Source organism: Myotis brandtii, unplaced genomic scaffold (assembly GCF_000412655.1).
Source record: "Myotis brandtii unplaced genomic scaffold, ASM41265v1 scaffold39, whole genome shotgun sequence".
Classification (NCBI taxonomy): Eukaryota; Metazoa; Chordata; class Mammalia; order Chiroptera; family Vespertilionidae; genus Myotis; species Myotis brandtii.
Window position 1 is genome coordinate 1,581,108 of NW_005364953.1, and position 10,758 is coordinate 1,591,865.

The 10,758-nt window shown below is 37.4% G+C and overlaps 1 long non-coding RNA gene across 1 annotated transcript in view; it reads left to right on the forward strand.

Moving 5' to 3' along the window:
- The window catches only part of LOC106727212, an 18,480-nt gene that overhangs the window by 1,944 nt on the left and 5,778 nt on the right, over positions 1-10,758 (forward strand). Inside the window, exon 2 of the long non-coding RNA XR_001363387.1 lies at positions 6,310-6,312. This is a non-coding gene — a long non-coding RNA (uncharacterized LOC106727212). The remainder of the gene's footprint in view (positions 1-6,309; positions 6,313-10,758) is intronic.

Sequence of the window (10,758 nt, forward strand, 5' to 3'; positions counted from 1 at the left end):
GATCCCTGTAAACTGGCAGTAGGACATCCTTCGAGGGGTCCCAAATTGGAAGGGATGCAGGCCAGGCTGAGGAACATACCCTCCCCCGTGCACAAATTTCGTGCACCGGGCCACTAGTATAAATATAAAGAGGCAATATGCAAATTAGGCCAGGATGCCATAATGGGTCACTACCACACAGGAGGAGGTTGCACATGTAGGTGAGGCCTGGAGCAGAGACAGAGACGGACCAGCAAGCCGCCCCACCCTGGCTCAGGCCGGCCCCCTGGAGCCAGAGCGGACATGGACAGGGACAGGGGGACCAGCCCGCAGCCTCCCCAGCCAAGTGCAGGCCTGGAGAGGAGATGGCAGACCCACCTCCCTGGCCAAGGGCATGTACCTCGGTTGCAGGTTCCCTGGCCCTGATTGGGGTGCATGCAGGAGGCAACCAATCGATGTGTCTCTCTCACACTGATATTTCTCTCTGTCTCTCCCTTTCCATTCTGCTTTCTCTAAAAATCAATGAAAAAATATCTTCAGGTGAAGATTAACGAAAAAAAAAAAGTTTCCCTTATTTGAGATGTATCAGCCTATCTTAGTTTTATGTTGTTAAATATTCATTTAATCTAACTCACCTTGACCTAATTCAAAGTTCATCAAGGATCATGATTAAGTTACTTGCTAAAGGTCCCACAATTTTGACTTGATTTCCCATAACTATCTGCTTAGACAGAGAGGATAATGTTGGTCAAAAAGACTATACATTCCAATTTCTGTAAAATTTATCTCTTATTGTGATTTAATACACTGGTACTCTGATCATGATTTGGATTCCCATGTAGATTATCCTAAAGGCAGAGAATTTCTAGTCCTGTAAAAACAAGTATTTTGGTCTGTGTTAACAATCATGATGTTCATCACTCATAAATACACTGACATTCTAGTTTTATATATACTCTTGAGACAATATTATGCATCTGCCTCTAAGTAAGAGATGCATTTCCAATATGCTGACAATACCAGATGTCTATGAAAATAGGCTGAAGGCAAGGTCTCAAACCAAAATACAAAAACATATGAAATACTACCCTATGTGATGTTTTAGGAGACAGTCAATTGGCCATTACCCAGCCATCTCTAATTTCATTTATGATTACTAGCAAACATTTGTTGAGTCTCTATAACTGTTCATATTATAATTTGTCATACTTTAAGAGCATGAATTAGGTACCATGTCAAGAGTCTTACATAACTTATTTCCAATATTTAAGTGTGTTTTGTGGGTATTTTAATGTTACCAATTTGCAAACAAGGAAACTGAGGCTCATAAAGTTTAAGTATTTTGTTTTTGGTCCCAAAGAAAGTAAATCATCAGGTTTGAATTTTATGCCTATTCTCTAACTCTAAAATCCATACTTTTTCAAATTTCAAAATTATTATAAATTTTATGTCACCAGTGCTACTTTTTATTTACTCACATATATACCAATTTATTTGCTCAAAGTCTGTTTGCATCTCATGCCTTTCTTCTAAGCTTAATTTTCTTATTCTTGAAATGCATCTCTTAGTACTTCTTTCAGTGATGGTCTTTTAGATGTAAACTCTAAGATGCTGTTTATTTGAAAATGCTTTTGTTTTACTTACAGTATTTGTATTGATCAACATTACAGTCAGCTGCAATAACAAAAATAATATAATCAAAATAGAAGTATATTTCTTTCTTATATCAATGTAGGAAATCAAAGGCCAGCATAGTGGCTCCATGATCATCAAGAACACAGATTTCAACAAAAACAAACTCAAAATGGCTAAAGGACTAAAATGTAAGACAGGAAACCATAAAAATCCTAAAAGACTCCATAGGCAACAAAATATCAGACACATGTCATAGCAATATCTTTATTAACACAGCTCCTAGGGCAATGGAGACTAAGGAGAAAATAAACAAATGGGACTACATCAAAATAAAAAGCTTCTGCACAGCAAGAGAAACCATCAACAAAACAACAAGAAAGCCCACTGCATGGGAGAACATATTTGCCAATGATATTTCCAATAAGAGTTTAATCTCCAAAATTTACAGAGAACTCATACAACTTAACAAAAGGAAGATGAATGATCCAATCAAAAAATGGGCAAAGGACCTAGACACTTTTTGAAAGAAGACATACAGAAAGCTGAGAGATATATGAAAAAATGCTCAAAGTCACTTATCATCTGAGAGATGCAAATCAAAACAATGAGATACCACCTCACACCTGTCAGAATGGCTATCATCAACAAATCAACACATGACAAGTGCTGTTGAGGATGTGGAGAAAGAGGAACCCTCCTGCACTGCTGGTGGGAATGCAGACTGGTGCAGCCACTGTGGAAGACAGTATGGAGTTTCCTCAAAAAGTTAAAAATGGAACTCCCATTTGACCCAGTAATCCCACTTCTAGGAATATATCCCAAGAAACCAGAAACACCAATCAGAAAGGATATATGCACCCCTATGTTCATAGCAGCACAATTTACAATAGCTAATATTTGGAAACAGCCTAAGTGCCCATCAGCAGATGAGTGGATTCAAAAACTGTGTACATCTACACAATGGAATACTGTAGATGGAACTTTTACCATTTGCAACAGTATGGATGGAACTGGAGAACATTATGCTAAGCGAAATAAGCCAGTCGGAGAAAGAGAAATATCACATGATCTCACTCATATGTGGGATATAATGATCAACACAATTTGATGAACAAGAATAGATCCAGAGACAAATGGTAGGGGAGGGGTGGTTAGAGACCAACCAAAGGACTTGTATGCATGCATATTAGCATAACCCATGGACACAGACACTGGGGCGGTGGGGGCTTGCATGGAGTGTGAATGGTTGGGGGGGTTCAATTGGGGAAAACAGAAACATATGTAAAACTTTAGACAATAAACAAACAAGCAAACAAATAAATAAATAAAGGAACCTAGATTTCAAATCTATCTTGTTCCTTAATTCTCAACTTTAGGCTTCTACCTTATGATTCAAAATTCTACTGTACCTCTAGCCATCACAGGGGGGTTGCTGATCTTCTCTCTCTGTCCTTATTACTGCTGGCTGAAATTTGAACATGATGGCAGAATTTCTGACATGAAACACCTAGCAGCAAATTCCAGCACTTTTGTGTTATTGTTTTTGCTTATACATTTTTGGAATATTCAGAAGTTTTGAATTTAAACTACAAAGCCATGTGAAGGCAGGCCCATGATTACAAATTTTCAGGAAAGATATTTTTTCTCTGCCAAGAATGCAGCCTGAGAAAGATAACTCCTTTGCCATCTTCCTCTGAAAAATAGAAGAGTTTTCTTTCACTGCACTTAAAGCACTTTGAGAAACCCAGTTTTATGTGGAGTTCTCAGTCTCAACTCCCACACTATGCATGGTTGTTAAAACACAAACCTTGGTTACTAATATCTAAACTTCCAAAAACCCAGGGAAACCACAGTGTTAACTCATGGATATCATTCTAGTTTGCACTTTCCTTTTTGTGTTTGGCTCCTGGAAATGTCTTGTCTTGAAAACGTGACTATGCTTTGAAGACTACATTTGTTCTATTCACCAGAATGGAAACTCCACAAGGTCAGCAATTTGTGTCTGTTTGGTTTACTTCTACAGTGTCTAGAATACTGCCTGACACATAGGAAAAGTGTTCAATAATATTTGGTGAATGAATAAGTTAATTTTACTCAGCATTTCTGCTGTTTTGTAGCTAGGAATGGGGTGAAAGTTCCAGATTACGTAGTACATGATACTGTTAGAATTGCATGTCAAATTCATGCCTATTCCACTGTACTATGCTAGCATTCATGTTTACAGCTACTATGAGATTTTTCAGAATGTGATTCTAACGTCAGCATATGACAACTACAGTTTAGTGAGAGTGAACACGAAATATCTAGAGAGAAATAATCTCTTCAGTCTCATCTTAACCACCATTCTATTGAGAAATCAAATTCTCCAATAGCGTAGGTACAGAGCAAATAGATTATGCCTATAGGTAAATTCTAATTCAGCACCTACTGAGAATTCAGAGCTTGCCAGAAGCTTCCTTTAAAAAGTTATCTATATATAACTTACTCTCATCAACAAAGCTCCATATATTACTCATGAGTTATAACAGATCCAACTATCATATATTTACCATTTGACAGGTACTCCTGCAAATGCTTTAAATTTATTAACTCATTTATAGATGTAGAAACTGAGGCACAAAGAGATTAAGTAACTTGCCAAAAGCTACAAAGATAATGGTAAAGCCAGGGTTCCTTTAGGAAGACTGGCTCTAAAGACCATGAGCTTAGCAATTATGCTATGCTACACCATATTTACTTGCATTATCTAGTCTCATCCTCAATCCCATTCTAACAGAAAATTTTTTATATATATTTTATTGATTTTTTACAGAGAGGAAGGGAGAAGGATAGAGAGTTAGAAACATCGATGAGAGAAACATTGATCAGCTGCCTCCTGCACACCCCCTACTGGGGATGCACCTGCAACCAAGGTACATGCCCTTGACCAGAATCGAACCCGGGACCCTTCATTCTGCGGCCAACGCTCTATCCACTGAGCCAAACCAGTTAGGGCTCTAACAGAAATTTTAATACTCAAATGGTAAGATATAATTATTGGGTTAAATCCCTTTATTCTTTCTTCATGAAACCAGAAGTTACAGTCTGCAGTATCATTTGTCATCAGCATTTCTACAACAGGGTTTGTTAGAGTAACTGAAGAGGTGTTAACAGTGGTTAAAACACACTTTTTTTGGTTTTATGCACATAGGATCACTCATATTTATTGAGAACATTACAAGGAAAATAGGAAATGTATCATATTAACTCTTCAAAACTGGGAGGGAAAATGTAGTATGAGTACATATATAGTATCTATCACTCAAATGCCTCACTCAAAAAAAATAAAATATAGTTTTTAATATAGGACTTTTTGGGGGTTTTCAATCCAGAAAATGATTTAGTCTAATATCTATCTAATAATGTATTAGACTTGCTTCAACTAACAGCTGCAAAGAAAGATTTAGAGAACAGTTAGTTTAAAGCTGCAAAATTACTAAATATCCAGGCAATGCATCAACCTTACTGAGTTTACAAAACCCAATAAGTGGAACTGTTTAAAGACATTAAAGATGACGCATGAATAATGCAAATCAATTCAAGTTTATTACTTTTTTCTTATTGTTTTTCTAATAGCCCAACTTTCAGCTGCAGATTAACACTGCTATATAAGGGTGCATTTCATCAGTTCATTCTACAGTAATTACAGATATTAAGGATTCAACACACAGAGGAAAAATCTCAATGAGAGACAGGCTTCGTGGGACACAGAAGATCCTATATATAAACACTAGTCACACTTTTATAAATTATGTATGACATGGAAGAAATGCACATGTAGTGAAATGCGACAGAGAAGTTGACTTTAGATAAAAGGAAAATGTTAATAATAACAAATACTTGGTATGTTCCAGGCACTGGATTTATTACATTAATTTTATTATATAAATTTTTGTAGCTAATATACACAAAATACCTGGGATATAATTAGTATTACCAATACCATTTTATCTATTAGGAAACTGAAAACACAGAATGATAAAGTGACTTTCCTAAAGTCACGTGATTTAGTAAGTACTAGAGCTGGTACTTGAATCCAGATAGTAAGGCTCCAGAGTATGCTCTTAGTCACTCTCCTATGCTATAGCAAAAGTTTTTCTTATAGCAAAAGATTTAAATATTAAATTATCATCCAACAAACTTTTATTGAGTACCTACTATGTGTCTCCTATTGTGACAAGCACTACATGTGTAAAAAAAGCATAGAATTGAAGAGAACAAGTGATAAAGGTTTCAAGATAGCTTAGAGATCAGAATGAAGAGTTCCAAGGTGACCCCAATACAAGCTTCTAAGAATGTCGTGGAGAAATTGGAAAATGACACTCATTTATCATAAAATTAACTTTCCTTGGGCTTTGCTTCAGCAGCAGGATTCCATGTCAAAGTCTGTGAAGATGACATGCAGAAAAAAATGAATGCAGAAGAAAAAAAACAATAGGATTGCTGGACAACTTCTAAAATCCTTAAGATTTCCATGGAGGTTCTCATGTTTAAGGAGAATTTCAGACCTTTTATGTTTTATTATCATCAACTTTGTCCCATTTTAAATTATTCAATCCATAAATATGTTTGAGTATGTAGCACAATATCAGACATTATGAGGGGTATAATAATGTATAACACATGGTCTTTACAAACAAAGAACCTACAACCTAGTGAGTAGACAAGGAATTCCCATGAAATAATTACTAGAAAAGACATTTTATGATAAAATGCTCACTTATGCAGTATTAATGTTTAAGGGAGTCATATAAGGGAGAGAAACTGAGTTGAGTTATTCAGAGAAGGCTTCATGGAGAATGGAGACTATGAACCTAATGAGAACTTGAGGGATGGAGGACTTGAAATGATAGGAGAGGAGAGGAGCAAGGATACTCCTAATCTGGAGGAATAGTCTGACACGGGCCTTATGGAGGCAGTAGTGTGATACAGGATGCTGAACCAGAAACCAGAGCCAAGTGAGATGAGGTTCTTAAATCAACAAATGCAACCTGAGAAGCAAATGTGTTAATTAAAGGCATAAATCAAGCTAGAGAGTCCAGAAGCTAGACCATAGGAGGAGGAAAGTACTGAGAACCAGAGAGACCCAATAGGTACAAGGACACTATTAATTTATTTTGTGGACAGACTGAACTAAGTTTGAATTTTACTTTGCCACATATTCTCTTTGTCAGCTTTCTCAAGATATCTCACTCTTCTGAGCCCATTTCCTCATAACTACTATATGGTATATTATTAAGGAATTAAATGAGACCATATATATGAAAGAGTTTTTATATTGTAAAATTCTATATGACAGGCAGTTATTATTACCTGCTGTCATATGCAAACAGGATCAAATCTTGGAGGAATTTATAGTCAGGAAAGTGACAATGATTCTCAGTGTGAGATATGGGCAGTTGCCTATAGAAGTGAATCAGAATCTCTGGGGGCTTATTTGTTAATTTTCTCTTCCTTTTGTTTGTTTTAAAATAGAGCTGTTTTATGTCAAAAATTAATGACAAAGAAAAAAATTCTCAAAGCAGCCAGGGAAAATAAGGAAATGACCTACAAAGGAAAACCCATCATAATTTCATATAACTTCTCCACTGAAACTCTACAAGCCAGAAGAGAGTAGAAATAAATATTCAAATGTCTAAAAGAGATAAATTACCAGCCACAAATAATATATCCAGAAAAATTATTCTTTAAATATGAAGGAGAAATAAAAATGTTCCCAGACATACAGAAACTGGAGGACTTTATCACCAGAAAACCTCCATTGCAGGAAATACTCAAGGGAGTTATTCTACCTGAAACAAAGAGCATAAGGTTACAACACTAAAGATAAGATTATACAAAAAAAAACTTAGAGCATAAACAGGAATAATTTGTGGCAACAAAAGCATAAAAGATGAGGGGTAAAATGTCTAAACCAGCAAAGGAAGATGAAGATCAGATGCATTCAAAAGGAAAAAAAAAAAAACAACAAACTACAGTATATATGCAATTGCATTTTTTATAAACTTAACAGTGACCACACACAAAAATCCCCAAATCAGGTCATATAGCTTAAAAAAGGTGGAAACAGAGGAAAGATGTATGTAATACTACGAAACAAAAACAACAGACTGAAACATAAAGGAAAGGAACCAATGGAGGCACAGAGCTACCAGAAAACAAGATAAAATGGATATAGGATATCCTCATACAACAATAATTACCCTAAAAGAAAATGGTCTGACTTCACCAATAAAGAGGCAAGGAGTAGCAGAGTGGATCAAAAAACAAAACCCAAGCATATGCTGCCTACAAGAGACACATCTAAGCTGCAAATACAAAGGTAGATTCAAACTAAAAGGGTGGAAAATGATTCTACAGGCAAATAACATCCACAAAAAATCAGGTGTAGCCATACTTATATCTGACAAAATAGATTTCAAGATAACAAGAGACAAAGATGGACACTTTATAATGATAAAGAGAACCATACATCAAGAAAACATAACACTTCTTAATATATATGCACCCAACCAGGGAGCACGGAAATATATAAAACAACTACTCACAGAACTAAAGAGGAAAATAGATCAAATCACAATAATAGTTGGGGACTTTAATGCACCATTCACAACTCTAGACAGATCAACCAAACAGAAAATCAATAAGTAAATACTAGACCAAATAGGCATAAATGACATTTACAGAACCTTTCATCCCAGAACATCAGATTATACATTCTTATCCAGTGCAGATGGAATATTCTCAAGGATAGACCATATGTTTAGTCACAAAACTAGCATCAAAAAATTCAAGATTGAAATTATACCAAGCATATTCTTTGACCATGATGCCTTGAAGTTAGAAATCAACTGCAGAAAGGAAATAAAGAAACCCACAAATATGTGGATATTAGACAACATAACTACTAAAAAAGGACTGGGTCAAAGAAGAAATAAAAGATGAGATCAAAATATATAGAGGAAACCAAGATGGCAGCATAGATAATCACCTATACTTTCTGCCTCTCACAACCACATCAAAATTACAACTAAATGGCAGAACAACTACCACCCAGAACCGCAGGAAAGCTGGCTGAGTGGAAATTCCACAACTAGACTAGAAAAAGAACAAAAGCAACCCAAAGTCAGCAGAAGGAAGGAAATAATAAAAATTAGAACAGAATTAAATGTAATAGAGACAAAAAAGACTATAAAAATCAATAAAACAAAGAGCTAGTCCTTTGAAAAGTTTAATAAAATTGACAAACCCCTGGCTAGACTCACTAAGAAAAAATTGGAAAAGACCCATATAAACAAAATCAGAAATGAGAAAGGAGAAGTCACCACAGACATCACAGATATACAAAGGATTATACTAGAATATTATGAAAGACTATATGCCACCAAATTCAATAACCTAGAAGAAATGGATACATTCCTAGAAATATATAACTTTCCTAGAATAAATCATGAAGAATTGGAAAATCTAAATAGACTGATCAGTAGTGAGGAAATTGAAACAACCATAAAAAACCTTCCAAAAAACAGAAGTCCAGGACGAGATGGCTTCACCAGTTAATTCTACCAAAGTTTCAAAGATTTAAAACTTATTCTTCTCAAACTCTTCCAAAAAAATTAAAGAAGAGGCAATACTTCCTAACACATTTTACAAGGCCAATATAACCCTGATACCAAAATCTGGCAAAGATAACACACAAAAAGAAAACTACAGACCAATATCTCTGATGAATACAGATGCAAAGATCCTAAACATAATACTAGCAAACTGAATACAACAGTACATCCAAAAATAAAACATCCCCAAGTGGGGTTTGTTCCAAGGGCACAAGGATGGTTCAACACCCCCAAATCAATCAACATAATACACCACATTAACAAAAGAAAGGATAAAAATCATATAATCTTATCAATAGATGCAGAAAAAGCACTTGATAAGATACAACATCCATTTATGATTAAAACAATAAAATAGGAATATAAGAAGAGTACCTCAACATAATAAAGGACATCTTATACTAATAAAAGGGCAATATGCTAATTAGACCGGGAGACCTTCTGGATGTCCTTCCACACAAAGCCTTGGTGGAGGGCTGATGCAGAGGTGGTTAGGGACGATCAGGTCAGGAGGTGAGGGCAGTTGGGGGCAATCAGGCCGGCGGGGGGGGGGGCAGTTGGGGGTGAGAAGGTCGGCAGGGGGGGCAGTTAGAGGCGAGTGTTTAGGAGCCAGCAGTCCTGGAATGGAGAGGGATGTCCGGCAGTCAGACATCTCCCGAGGAGTCCCAGATTGGAGAGGGTACAGGCCAGGCTGAGGGACACCACCTCATGCACAAATTTCATGCACCGGGCCACTAGTATATGATAAATCCTCAGCTAATAACATACTCAATGGTGAAAAACTGAAAGCTTTTCTGCTAAGATCAGGAAGAAGACAAGGATGTCCATTCTCACCACTCTTATTCAACACTAGTGGCCCAGTGCATGAAATTTGTGTACATTAAAAGGGAATTAATTAGAGGAAATATTTTAATATTGCTATTTGCCCTTTCTCTATAATAGAAGTGTCGGAGATGAAAGAAAATTAGTAAAATGCATATGAAGATCTCCCTCCTGTCAGAGTCTGGGGCGCACTGTGGAACCCAGAGTCAAGTCCCTGCCCACCCGCGTGTGCCTGGAAATCGCACAAGACCCAGACCCGACCGGCCCCACCCCCATCAAGCCCTGCTGTGTGGGGGGTGCAGCCTCAGGTCCCCTGGCCTGGCACCAGGTGGAGGGTGCAGCCTGTGGTCCCCCGGCCTGGCCTCAGGTCCCCGTCAAGCCCCGCCAGGCAGGGGGTGCAGCCTCAGTTCCCCTGGCCCAGCTTCAAGTCCCCCAGCCGCAGAGCTGGGGCGGGGGGCGCGGCCTCAGGTCCCCTGGCCATTTGCATATTAGTTCTTTATTACATAGGACTAGAGGCCCAGTGCACAAAATTCGAGTACTGGGGGGGGTGTCCCTGAGCCCAGCCTGCACCCTCTCCAATCTGGAATCCCTCTCACAATCCAGGACTGCTTGCTCCTAACTGCTTGCCTGCCTGCCTGCCTGATTTCCCCTAACTGCTTCTGCCTGC